Source organism: Vicia villosa, unplaced genomic scaffold (assembly GCF_029867415.1).
Source record: "Vicia villosa cultivar HV-30 ecotype Madison, WI unplaced genomic scaffold, Vvil1.0 ctg.001633F_1_1, whole genome shotgun sequence".
Classification (NCBI taxonomy): domain Eukaryota; kingdom Viridiplantae; phylum Streptophyta; class Magnoliopsida; order Fabales; family Fabaceae; genus Vicia; species Vicia villosa.
The window spans coordinates 49,290-63,697 of NW_026705680.1; positions in this window are offsets into that span (position 1 = coordinate 49,290).

Below are 14,408 nucleotides of genomic sequence, written 5' to 3' on the forward strand. Positions count from 1 at the left end.
GTAGAGATCTAGGTTAAAACTTCTTGATTGATGATTGGTATGCAAATGATGTGTGATCTTAGGGTCAAAAATTGGGGTATGACAGATGCCCCTATTTAAGTTTCTTCGATTTGGAGATACGATGATTGGAAATCTTCGTTTTGACGAAATCGAAGAGACTTAAATATATAAAGCACAATTTTTGAACCTAAGATGCTATGTAATGCATATGATGATGATGAAATATGGTAACACTGGGGAGTAACTGGTGTTAGACGCTGGCCTAAAGATCTAGAGGGGGGGTGAATAGATCTCTCTAAGTTTTTTAAGGATTTTTCTACTGACTCGAGCGAAAGCGGTTCTGAATCGACTTGCGTCTATTCTGGACCGCTATTGCAAAGGTCGTATGTGTTTCAAAACCAAAGAGTAAGTGGAATTGATGGTGAAGTAATATGATAGCTAAACATTACGTTTTACAACTGAAAACCAATTAACTTCTAGATTGACAATTTTGATTTTCAATGCAGTAAGATTGGATTAAGCAAAAACACAAACACTTGGTGATACGTTCAAATTGATAGTGATTCAAGTTGTGGTGAATTGTGATGTTTGTGCAGAACTTTAATTCACAATTTTAACACTCGAATCGTTGATCAATTTTGCACTTATAACCAATTATGAACAGAAAGTAAAAGAGAAAGTAAAAGCGACAAGAACACGATATTTGTTTAGGCAGTTCGTCGATCGTCCTCGCTACGACTACGTCTGCCCCCAATTCCAAATTGAAATTGGGTAATCTTTCATTAATGTTGAAAGTAGTATATACAAAGAAGATAACAAAGCGATAAACGATAAACCAATTATGTCGATCCTTTGAATCTTCTTCCCCCTTAATCTTGAGCCAGATCAAGGTTATCCAAGAGCTTCACTTTGATTCCCTTCTGCAGTGTCTTGATTCCTTGAACTCCCCGTTCCTCAATCGTTACACTCAGCCGAATCCTCAATGAACGCCTCTTGATAAAAACCCCCAAGAACCACCCGTCGTGGAGGACAAAACCCGCAGATTTTATTCACCAACAAACCCCACAAACCTTCACCCACTAGGAATCTTCAATTCCGTTCCATGGACGTTATCGAACTCATCACTAACCCGCAACGCAAGAATGATTATGTGTAATTGTGTTGGAGATGATGAAGAACGAAGATGAGAAACGTTTATGTATCTTTCAGTCGTTGGTGTTACTTGAATAATTACCCTTGCACAATATATATGATTGCATAACAGTTAGAACCAAGAAAAACTGATTTTTGAACTTTCTTGATCAGTTAGGTCGACCACTTGTAGTGCTTAGGTCGACCTAACAGAGCTTGCAGAATTTTGCTCCCAGTTAGGTCGACCTGTTGAAGGAGTAGGTCGACCAGAATCCTCTTCTGATGCATTCTGGGGATATTTTCACATATTAGGTCGACCTAGTTGCCATATAGGTCGACCTAGCAGACTGATATGAAGATTTCTTCATTTTGAGTCGACCTAAATGGTCTGTGAGTCGACCTAGCAGAGGTATATGGATTTTCCTTCATTTTAGGTCGACCTAGGTTGACAGTAGGTCGACCTAACTGCTGATTTTCTGCATTTTTCATGTCCAGCTTGTGTTGAGTCGACTTATATGCATAGTGGATCACCTTGTGCTTTCATGAGTGATCAAATTCCTCCTTGTTGTTTGAATGCTCATTTGAGTTTGCCATAAATCAAAAACATCTTTGAGTGTAATCTTGTATTCATATACTCCCCCTTTTTGATGATGGCAAACCAATAGTCAAAAGCTTTGGTAGTAAGTGACACAGACTCAACAAGGCTCCCCCGTACATCCGGCATCTATCTCTCAACAGGGCAATCTCTCAACAAAGCTCCCCCGTACGCTCAGCATCTATCTCCCCCTTTGTCAACATCAAAAAGAGAAAACAGGAGAATAGAAGAGTAACAAGAGAACCATAGATAATAATGCTAGCATGTATAGTATAGTAGGTAAAAGGTAGTTAATGGTAGAATGAGACACATATGTGAGCAGGAGCAGTTTTTATGCATGAGGTCACTATAAGCATGTTAATTGATAGCATATTATAGTATCAATAATATTTTTGGAAGTGAGCAATAAACATGTTACCTTTTCTCAGTATGTAGGTGTTTTGTCATCATTGTGTGGAGTCTTCTTGTCAGTGTGCCATACTCCTAGATTTGATAGTGAATTGTTTTGATGGAATGTTTCACAGGTAGATTTTTGCGAAAAACTTATTTAGTATCGATTACTTGATGTTCTCCCGGATGCGGGACATAGTCCCAAACAATATTCTGCTAAGAATAAGTTTAAAATCTCTTTGCAATGCAACTTGCCAATTTGCACATCAAGTACTGCGTCCTAAGTGTTTTTCGGAATATCTGTATTTGTGATGTATCTCATACATTTGTGATGGATAGAACACCTACATTTCCTTTGCCGAGTATGATTCTTCAAACTGTCTACATAGATGACCTACCAAAATTGGTATGTCTACCTATATGTGTCTTGAGCACCAGCTGTCAAGGAATTTCCACCGTTCGGCGATGTCAAGACACTTTTCCTGCGAGATTAAATTAGAGTGGAAGGTCCCCAATCTTCATTGGGTCCTGGATGGTGAGTACACAATTTGTTGCACTTAGGCAACCATTGAAATACTCCTTTAGGAACTAAAATTCTCCTAAATTTGCATTTTTCAATGGTATGTCCCTTTTTGCAACAATAATGACAGGTAATATGATGAGAATATGGAGTTTTGCTAGTTGATACTTTTGGTACAAAAGTGTATTTACTATATAAAGGAGTATACGATCTTTTGAACTTGTTTGGATCAACCGCAAAAGTCACTTTTGGTTGTAGAGCCTTGTCTATCTTGGCTTTTAGATCTCTCACTTCTTTTTGCCAAATGTGACATGTCTCACAACCAAACCATGATGTAGGATCTAATTCAACTTTGTCCTTTTGAATGTCTAGCATAGATTGTTTTAAAGCTTCCATATCCCTTTCGGTTTTCTCAACTTTTGATTCAAGATATGAAAATATTTTCTTATTTGAGGCCAAAAGTTTGAAAGCTTTAATTGCATCTCTATGTAATTCTTCAAAAGCAAGTTTTAGTTGAGAATGAGATACCTTATCTACGAGTTCAGGTTTAAGATGACTTACAGCTTTCTTTTTCTTGTTTTGATGAGCCATGAAACATAGGTTTGCTGATTCTTCTTCATCGCTTGACGAGCTTTCACTAGATGAATCACTTTCCCATGCTATGTAAGCTCTTTTAGATTTGTTATGACCTTTGCTTTGGTTCTTCTCCTTTTCTTTCTTAAGGTATGGACAATCCGGTTTGTAGTGACCGGCTTTCCCACAATTGAAGCAAAGACCTTTGATCTTTCCTTTGTTGTCGTCATCTTGTTTGAACATGTTTGATTGCTTTCTATAGTTGATCAATCCTTTGTCGGAATGTTTTGCTCCATTTTTCTTTAGATATTTGTTGTATCTTCGCACAAACAGTCCCATTTCCTCATCATCGGAGTCTTCGTCATCACTTGTGTCACTATCCTTTGGCTCTCGTTTTGAGGTCTTGGAGCTCGAAGCTTTTAGAGCTATTGACTTCTTCTCTACCTCTTTCTCCATGTTCTTTTCTTTCTTTGTCCTCTTCTCATGCATGTCAAGGCATTTAAGATGCTGTTCATGTTCCTCTAGTTTACCAAAGAGAGTGGTAATGTCTAAAGTGTTGAGATCATTTGCTTCCTTAATTGCTGTAACTTTGGGCTGCCATTCCCTGTTCAAACACCTTAAGATTTTGTTAGTAGCAACTGCATTGGAAACAGGTCTATCAAGAGAATTTAATCGATTTTTCAGGTGAACGAATCTTTTCTGCATGCTTTCGATGGTTTCACCATCTTCCATGTGGAAAAGTTCGAACTCTTGAGTTAACGTATTGATCCTAGCTAGTTTGACATCATCCGTTCCCTCGTGGGCAACTTGCAATGTGTCCCACATAGCTTTAGCTGATCTACAATGGGAAACGCGATAGTATTCATCAACTCCTAGAGCTGAGATTAGAATGTTTCTCGCTTTCCAATCGTATGCATATTTCTTTTCATCTTCAGCATTCCAAGTATCTTCTGGTTTTGGAACAACTGCACCAGCTGCATTTGTCATAGTGATCTGAAATGGACCATTGACAATAGCTGTCCAGATGTTCCTATCAATTGCATTGATATGGACACACATACAATCCTTCCAATAGCCGTAGTTTTCTCCGTTGAAAACTGGAGCTCTATTATGAGCCCCTTTAGGTCCAGAGGCCATCTTTCCAATAAGTGTTTCACGAAGCACGGAATAAACCAGAGCTCTTGATGCCACTTGTTAGACGCTGGCCTAAAGATCTAGAGGGGGGGGGGGGTGAATAGATCTCTCTAAGTTTTTTAAGGATTTTTCTACTGACTCGAGCGAAAGCGGTTCTGAATCGACTTGCGTCTATTCTGGACCGCTATTGCAAAGGTCGTATGTGTTTCAAAACCAAAGAGTAAGTGGAATTGATGGTGAAGTAATATGATAGCTAAACAGTACGTTTTACAACTGAAAACCAATTAACTTCTAGATTGACAATTTTGATTTTCAATGCAGTAAGATTGGATTAAGCAAAAACACAAACACTTGGTGATACGTTCAAATTGATAGTGATTCAAGTTGTGGTGAATTGTGATGTTTGTGCAGAACTTTAATTCACAATTTTAACACTCGAATCGTTGATCAATTTTGCACTTATAACCAATTATGAACAGAAAGTAAAAGAGAAAGTAAAAGCGACAAGAACACGATATTTGTTTAGGCAGTTCGTCGATCGTCCTCGCTACGACTACGTCTGCCCCCAATTCCAAATTGAAATTGGGTAATCTTTCATTAATGTTGAAAGTAGTATATACAAAGAAGATAACAAAGCGATAAACGATAAACCAATTATGTCGATCCTTTGAATCTTCTTCCCCCTTAATCTTGAGCCAGATCAAGGTTATCCAAGAGCTTCACTTTGATTCCCTTCTGCAGTGTCTTGATTCCTTGAACTCCCCGTTCCTCAATCGTTACACTCAGCCGAATCCTCAATGAACGCCTCTTGATAAAAACCCCCAAGAACCACCCGTCGTGGAGGACAAAACCCGCAGATTTTATTCACCAACAAACCCCACAAACCTTCACCCACTAGGAATCTTCAATTCCGTTCCATGGACGTTATCGAACTCATCACTAACCCGCAACGCAAGAATGATTATGTGTAATTGTGTTGGAGATGATGAAGAACGAAGATGAGAAGCGTTTATGTATCTTTCAGTCGTTGGTGTTACTTGAATAATTACCCTTGCACAATATATATGATTGCATAACAGTTAGAACCAAGAAAAACTGATTTTTGAACTTTCTTGATCAGTTAGGTCGACCACTTGTAGTGCTTAGGTCGACCTAACAGAGCTTGCAGAATTTTGCTCCCAGTTAGGTCGACCTGTTGAAGGAGTAGGTCGACCAGAATCCTCTTCTGATGCATTCTGGGGATATTTTCACAGATTAGGTCGACCTAGTTGCCATGTAGGTCGACCTAGCAGACTGATATGAAGATTTCTTCATTTTGAGTCGACCTAAATGGTCTGTGAGTCGACCTAGCAGAGGTATATGGATTTTCCTTCATTTTAGGTCGACCTAGGTTGACAGTAGGTCGACCTAACTGCTGATTTTCTGCATTTTTCATGTCCAGCTTGTGTTGAGTCGACTTATATGCATAGTGGATCACCTTGTGCTTTCATGAGTGATCAAATTCCTCCTTGTTGTTTGAATGCTCATTTGAGTTTGCCATAAATCAAAAACATCTTTGAGTGTAATCTTGTATTCACAACTGGTGATCCACTGGGGAAAACAAATGTCTTGCTATAACTCCGCTGGGGAAACAAATGTCTTGGAAACTCCACTGGGGAAAGCAAGACTTTGTTGGAGAGACGGAACTTTGGTGGGAAAAGAAACTTCTCTGGGGAAAACACTTCGCGTCAGAGAGGTTATAGCATCACCTTTCGCGCCTCAATGGTTGACGATAGGCTACCAACTCAATAGTTGAAGGTAGAAGAAAATTGAATTACCGCCTCAATGGTTGACGATAAGCTGCTAAGAACAATGAGTTGCCGCTGAGAATAGGGATCAACTTCTTCTTTAATCAAGGACATGGCTTGAGAAAAGGAACTGGATGCAAACTGTCACTTACACTGAAGCGACTTGCCATTTGCTGACTTTGCTGAGGAATCTTTAAGCAAAACGAACTGTCTTCGTGAAGAAGGCTGCCATTCGTTATCTCAAGGGGAACAAACTGTCTTCTGTTGAAAGAGACTGCCATTTGCCGACCCTGTCGAGAAATCCTTAAGCGGGACGAACTGTCTTCTGCTGAAAGAGACTGCCATTCGTTGACCCATCTTAGGAAAAAGTGAGCAAACTGTCTTCTAATGGAGGAGACTGCCATTTGCTGACTTTAGAATTCTTAAACGAACTGTCTTCATGAAGAAGACTGCCATCCGTTATCTCAAAGGGAACAAATTGTCTTCTGCTGAGAGAGACTGCCATTTGCCGACCCTGTCGAGAAATCCTTAAGCGGAACGAACTGTCTTCTGCTGAAAGAGACTGCCATTCGTTGACCCATCTTAGGAAAAAGTGAGCAAACTGTCTTCTAATGGAGGAGACTGCCATTTGCTGTCTTTAAAATTAGAATTCTTAAACGAACTGTCTTCATGAAGAAGACTGCCATCCGTTATCTCAAAGGGAACAAACTGTCTTCTGCTGAAAGAGACTGCCATTTGCCGACCCTGTCGAGAAATCCTTAAGCGGAACGAACTGTCTTCTGCTGAAAGAGACTGCCATTCGTTGAGCTTCTTCCATTTGGAATCAAGAAGTTCATAAAGTATGAGAGATTATCACTTGATTTGAAGATAAGATTGATATGTGGAGACGCACAAACTTGCTCAAATAAAGAGGCTTCAATTTGTTGTCAACCAAAACATGATGGGGATAACACAAGTTGCTCAAAGTCAAAACCTGCCCCTTGCTTTCAAGCACATCATTGCTGGAAAATAAGCCTTTCAATATCTGATAAGAACATCAATCACAAATGAATTTTCCATTGTTGAGGAAAGCATAATCCTCAAGAGGTGCAAAATAAATGCCTTCTCAATCTAGGTTTCCCAGCCTAGAGAGGTTCAAAAAAGTATTACAAGAGACCAAAGTTCAACTCCAAGAACAAGCTGGATAGAAACGGTCAAACAAAGCTTTGCCCCTTGAGGAATAAACTCAACTGGGGATTAATTCCGTCCTGACAAATGAGCTGAGGAGGAACACTGAAGAAAAATTCTTCCACGAAGAACAAACTCAGTGGGGATTATCAATTTCTGCGAGGAATTTACAGATAATCTTCTTCTTATCAAAAAGGTTGGACAACACATCAAGCTCTATTATGGGAAATCAGAGAAAATTTCTTTGGAGAAAATCACCATTCCGAACTTGCAGAGGAACTAAGAAGTTAACATCAAAGCAAACAAGTTAACGTGCGGGGGATTTTAGTTCAAAACTCAACACAAGGTGAGAAAGAAAACCCAACAGTCAACCGTTGTCTCAAAACCTCTTGGTAGAGAGTGACATACTCTGGATTGATCATGGCAACAACCTTTGTACTTCAAGCTAGTGAGGTGATCAAGGTAACTTCTGATTCACAACTTGCCCCAGACTACGTGGTCTATGAAATGAAACTACCTCAAAAAGGTTCATAGAGATCCTTGGCGTCATGCAGACTTGGAATCATCTTCCCCGGATCAACAGAATTTTTTGAGAGATTTGTCAAATCTTGACGTAACTGCCCCAGATTGACTAAACTTGGCACATTCTTTTACTCGACAAAGTCTTCGAGATTTGCCCCATGATGGTAATCAAACTTGCAAAAACATTATACTGGGAAAACAACATGCCCCTGGCAATGTTTTAGTTTTCTACTGATGATCAGATGTAAACTTCCTGGATGTCAAACAAATGTTTACAAGCAGAAAAATGTTTATTCTAAGAATGATAATGAAAATGCAACAATTATGTAAGTCTTGAAGTTCTATTAAAAGATGTCGCAAAACCTTGTGAATGAATCACTAGTTAAGAGATGACATTGATTTTTTTTTGTTTTTTATGCATATGATACCAACACAAGTTTTCAGCATAACCGATAGGAGTCAGGAACGCTTTCTTGTTTTAAGTGTGCTTTCAAAATAAACCCTGCTTCAATTAGGACTTTCAAGGGTTGTAACTTGGCCTGGTTCACGGTTTTCAGAAAAAAGATTTTTAGGCTCAAAGTTTATTTAGCCCACCCCAACTCCGTGATGTTCTCCAGTCCTATGTTCAGTTAACTTAACACGAGTATTCATCTCTCAAAAGGATTTTGTGTCATTAAGGACCTGATGAAGCTTTCTTGGAGTAGCAGTCACCCTTCTGTCTTCATTTTTTGTATTCACACAGATTTGTTCATTGTTGAGGACTTTTGCTTTGTAGTCCTTTCTTTTCACTTTTCACTCTTTTCTTTTCTCTTCTTTTTTTTTCTTTTATTTCCCTAACTTTTGCCTGAACTGACTCTTTTGAATTGGTCGTCCAGCGGGATGCTCTAACTTTTGCCTAAGTCACTTGTTTTCAAGTTTTTGACTTAGCGAGCTTTTTTCTTTCTTTTTTTTTTCACTTTTTCTTTCATTCTTTTGATTTGAACAAATCGTGTGACATTGACTTTGTCTTGACTTGTTGCGAGGGTTGTGACTGCCTCATTTCTTGGCGGATGAAGGATAACCATTGTGGTTTCACATTTTCCAGCCTTTTGATGCGCGGGGAATAACCATTGTGGTTTTTCCATGATCCAACCATTGATGTGGATATGACATGCTTGACCTTTGGATGCACAATCCTTTTTGAAATATGAACACTCGGTCAAATTAACTGAAGACTACCCTGCCCCAGGTTAAAATTAGGGTTTTTCGTTTAGAAAAGAAACTCCTACTTCAAGGCTCAAAGGGGTTAACAAGGGATTATCTTCCTTATATCTCCGGTGTTTGGGAATTTGAAACAATGCCTGTACATCATCAGCAGGGTTTTATTCAAGAGCATACAACCAGAAATTTTGCGTTTTCAGATCATCATCCTCCCTCCAATCTTTGCATAAGCAAGAGTTTGGCAAAAGCAATTGGTATCATAATGCATAAAAACAAATAAACATGAGTGAAACGAATGGATTACTTCAAGACAAACATTATCATTGTGTTAGCATTAACATTCAAAAATAAACAAGTTTCTGCATGCAAACAATGCATTGAAAAACAAGAAATATTACAAATGGAAATCAATAAGAATACTAAAAACTGAGAAAAACTCTCTCCATCTGGGCATATGCTGAACGAAACATCTTTCGAGCTTCAAGCTACCATCAATAGTGATTCAATCATGCTTTGGCGAAGAATTGGCTTGAACATCATAACCAACATCTTGGAAAGTCAAAATACCAGCATGGATTAATCTTTGAACTTCATTTTTTAGAGGCCAAAAATTCTCTAAGTCATGTCCAGGAGCATTCTGATGAAAAGCACAAGTGACATTAGCATTGTACCACCAAGGAATCTTCTCTAGAATTGGAGGTGGTGACCTTGTCTGAACCAAATTCTTATGAACTAGAGCAGGAAACAATTCTGTGTAAGTCATGGGGATAGGATCAAAATTCCCCTTTTGAGGTTGATTTTGCTCGTTCGGCGGAGAATCTTGTTGACGAGTGCTCTGCTGATAATCTGGGATTGCATGAACTGAATCGGATACAGGAATGACATAGGAAACATTCTGATGTTGATGATGATTGTTTCCTCCTCTGATTATCTTCTTTGAAAAGTCATTACCAAACTTCTTCACACTACCAGCTGAGTTACCTTCTTCAAACAAACATTCCTTTCGGGCATCCTTTTCTAGAAGCGCTTTCATATCCATCTCTCTGTGGAAGTCAGCAGGTGTACTGACTACTGTCCCCTTGGGAAAGAACGAGTTCAGAGTTTCAAGAAAGACCTTTGCCATCCTTTCTTCCTTCATAGGAGGATTGACTTGGGCAGCAACTAGAGCCTCAACCAGAGCAGTCAGATGCTCCATACCAGCCTTCAAAGTAACCACCTCTTTGCGGAGTTCAAGAATCTCTTGTTTGATACTTTCCATTTCTTCTTAGCACGAGCGTTGTACTGATGATACCAGGAGAAAGGAAATAAGGCTCGGGAAAAAACTTCTTTAGAGAGCAAGACCAAATGCAGAATGATGCATGCAATGCAAATAATTTGTTTTTTTTTTATTTTTTTTATTTGAGTTTCAAGGAACTTGAGATATTAACTTGAAAACACTCAACATTGGACTAAAGCTTCGATTAAGTTATCATCAAAATCAATCATCCATTTTGGTGGATTAGAGTTTTCACCCCATCAACACCCAAGATCCATTGAGTTTGATGAAACTTATGATGTTTACAAGGAAAGACCTCTAAGTTCCTTGAAAATCAAAAGAAAAAGAGTTTTCATGGATGCATGAATGCATGGTTTATGCACCAACCACAACCAAGAGCATGCAAGGTCACATAAGATCATAGTTCAAAGGTTCGACGTCACGAGCATGGAGCCATGGGTCCAACCATCCCACAAGGTGTGATCTAGGGAGTTTTGTACCTGCCAATCGGGTTCTACAAAGGTTCCCAGAGTTTTCAATCTTCTATCGGATATTACCGGCACGCACAATTGCTCATGGGCGCCAATAATATGCCTAAAAAGACCTCGTCTGAGCGTAGTATCGCATGACAACAAGCTCAAATTCGTACTTGATCTTGTTTCTGCACTACATCCTAAAAAGGCATAGATGGGTTAAAAAGGTTCTAGGTCATTCAGCTTCTACGGACACTCACTATTGAAAGTAATAGCGTTATCACGGTGGTTCGTAACAACCTCTACTACCTTCCATGAGGCCTCCACTGATTGGGGTTCCACCATATGACGCTCATGGTAAGGATTGCTCCTGACATGCGACTATTGGTCTTACCACCTCCTATCTCAAGTTACTCACCAAAGTCCGGGTTAGAACTTTATCTCATCACAGAGGAACCATCGAGCACCAAAAAGAAAAAAAGAAAATAAACAAACAAAGCACACAGCAATATATACTGATAAAAACACACAAATAAACAAAAATAGGCTTAACACACTTAAAACCGATTCCCCAGTGAAGTCGCCATTTTTCTGTAGCGGGGAAAATCTGACATCGAAGCCATGGGATTGACTCGAATCAATATTCCGTTTTGAAATCGCCACCGCGCTTTATTTTTTCAAAGGAAAAGGGAAAAGAACGAAAAACCCAAAGTTTTGTTTTTTAAAACAAGAAAGAGAACTCAGGTTCGGGTGTTGATTATATGAGGGGAAGGTTTTAAGCACCCCTCATATCTGTGGTATTCCACAGGAACCTTTTTGAAAATCTGTGTTGTGTGTGTGCTAAAAAACGGTTTGTTTTATTTTTAAAATAAGCTCGGAAAAGCGTTAAGCTTTGGGCCTACATACCTCCTCGGTGCAATGGAGAAGTCAGAGCTAATGTAGTTCCGCTTTTGGGAAAAACGTTTTTAAAACGAATAAACACTTTGTTGTCGTTAGAGAGAAATACTCAGCCATTGATCTTGAGCATGAGAATAAACAAGTTCTTTGCATCGCAAATGAAAGAAGGGCGCCAACTCGGATAAAATCAACGAGTATGCCACTAGCTCTCTCACGCGGAAAAGATCTCGTTATTATCAATCAATTCCAAAAATCGTGGGGTATAACCACTCGTTTCGACAATTAACAGTGTCTAAACTTTTGAAGAAAAGCCACTAAGGGCGAAAGATATTTTTAAGAAAAAGGTTTTGAAAAGGTTTGCAAACATAAGAATGTTTTGGAAAAAGAGAGAAGATTTTGAAAATTTAAGAATGGGAGGAGATGAAGAGGCTATCCTATTGCGTAAAATAAAAGCTAAGGAAAAGAACGGTCTAACCGAAATAAGAAGCCAACACTTGACATTGTGAGTCAAGGTAGATTTCCCTTCCTTTGGATTTATCAATACCAACACATTAACACTTGGGGATCCAGATGAACTTATTGTCTTAGCACCATTTTTCATTAAGCACACTAAGATTCTGACAAAAATTGGGCAGAGTAACGGCTGTTTTTGGGTAAAATCCTTATCTCAATGCCTTGGAATTAACCATCAAGGGCTTTCAAGGAAATACCTGCACACATAAACATACAACAGAACAATGCCAGACAGACAGAACGATCACAGGATAGCAATGGAATGAGTCCAGAGGTACTAGGTCCATAAGTCCGAATCTCCAAATTGCTAGGGATAGTAACTGATAGTCCAAAGAGAGTCTTATGTATTTTTTAGATTTTTGATTATTTATTAGTGTTTTAGCGAAAAATAAAGTATGGTCCAAGTGGACAAAGAGAAAATGACAGAAAGTAAATATGATGAAATGATAAAGTAAAGCGATAAAGCGAGAAATATAAAGAGCGGTAATATAAAGAGCGGTAATATAAAGAGCGGTATAGTAAAGGTGCGGAAATTAAAGTTAGTTGTTAAATGTTAAAGATAACCATCTTGAAACTTGTCAAGTATGTTATCAAAGTTAGTAGGAGATCGATGGTGAGTGAATGATGTACTCGGATTTAAATTCAATGGGGTTTATCATAAGCTTGATAAAATCATAGCGACTACACGATAAAAACCTCCACAAGTCTTAAATCAACCGCATACAATTCACTTCCATATTTGATCTTTTTTATTCGGGACACGAAATATTGCGCTATGTTAAGCAGATCGCCAAGTGATTTATATAGAAATCACCCTACAACGAGGCCGGTCAAAACTTTATGTGCTAATGCATGCGAGAAGAGCGATATGTAGATCGCCTTCCGAAAGCAATACCGCACGAAAAGAAAATAGGTGAGTGATCTAGTCTTCACCAAGAATCCATAAGAATCCTCAAGGTATTAAGACTTTCATCGATCAAAATAAAGAGAAGTAAAAGATGGAACCACATTAAAAGCTCCTTTCATCTATAATTTCAATCACTTAATTTTGCGGATTTGGATTCTCATCCTATCGACGCCCTAAGTCCATTGAAATTAGAGAGAAATTAGGCCTCTAACTTGTGATTCAAAGAAAATATCAAAAGAATGGAGTAGAAGATGAGTTAGAACCAAGAACAAGTCAAAAACCACAAAAATCAGCATTCTGCCCAGTGTAAATCGATTTGCACAGAGTGTAAATCGATTTGCATAACTCTGTTTTCAAAATCTGCGCAGTTTTCAGTTATGTAAATCGATTTGCACAAGATGTAAATCGATTTGCACAACACAGTTTTCAAAAAAACAGCAAATAAAGAGAAGAAACTTTGTTTAAACATAAAACCAAACACCTTGTGATCTTGGATCAATTTGTGCACGAAAATGTATCAATTAAGCAAGCAAATCTCATCAATGTAGCACCAAAGGTGCATCAAGCATAAACAACAAAGGATCACATCTTGAATTATGGATTGGATCTAGAATTTTACCAAATCTTTCACAAACTTTGAATCTTCTTCAAGAACACACAACCACAAGCCTTGATCTCTCACAATTGATGAAGAAACAAGTGTTTATGTTGAGGTTTAGCTCTAAATTAGTGAGGTTCAAGATGTGACTCACTAATTTGTGTGGAAGAGAAAGAGCTTTGAGTGATGGGTTTGGAAGAGGTGAGGAGAGAATTTGCTATAAGTTTCTTGGCTATCAAAGCTTGAAAAATGAAGAGGGGAGTGCCTCAATTTATAGCACTTAGGCTTGGGAAATTTTGTGGCTTGGAGTTAGGATTGGAAAATAGAATTAGGCTTGGAAAATTGATTTGGAGCCAAAAATGAGATCCAATGGCCTTGATGCAATCACATGAGGGTACATGATTAGATGATGTAGGAAATCAAATGTAAGAACCAAGTCATGCTTCCCATGCTTGCAAATGATGTCAACACTTCAAAAAGCTGAAATTTGCCTTCATTTTTCCAAATTCGTGCTGGTGCAATCGATTTGCACATTATGCAAATCTATTTACATGGCTGAAAAAAGGCAAAATCTGGGGCAAAAACAGTTATGCAAATCGATTGCTGTCTTATGCAAATCGATTTGCACTGATGGCAGAAGCAAATCTGGTGCAGAAACAGTTGTGTAAATCGATTTACACCTTATGCAAATCGATTTGCACAGTGAAAATGTTGAAAAATGCTCCTTTGATGGGTATTTTGACTTG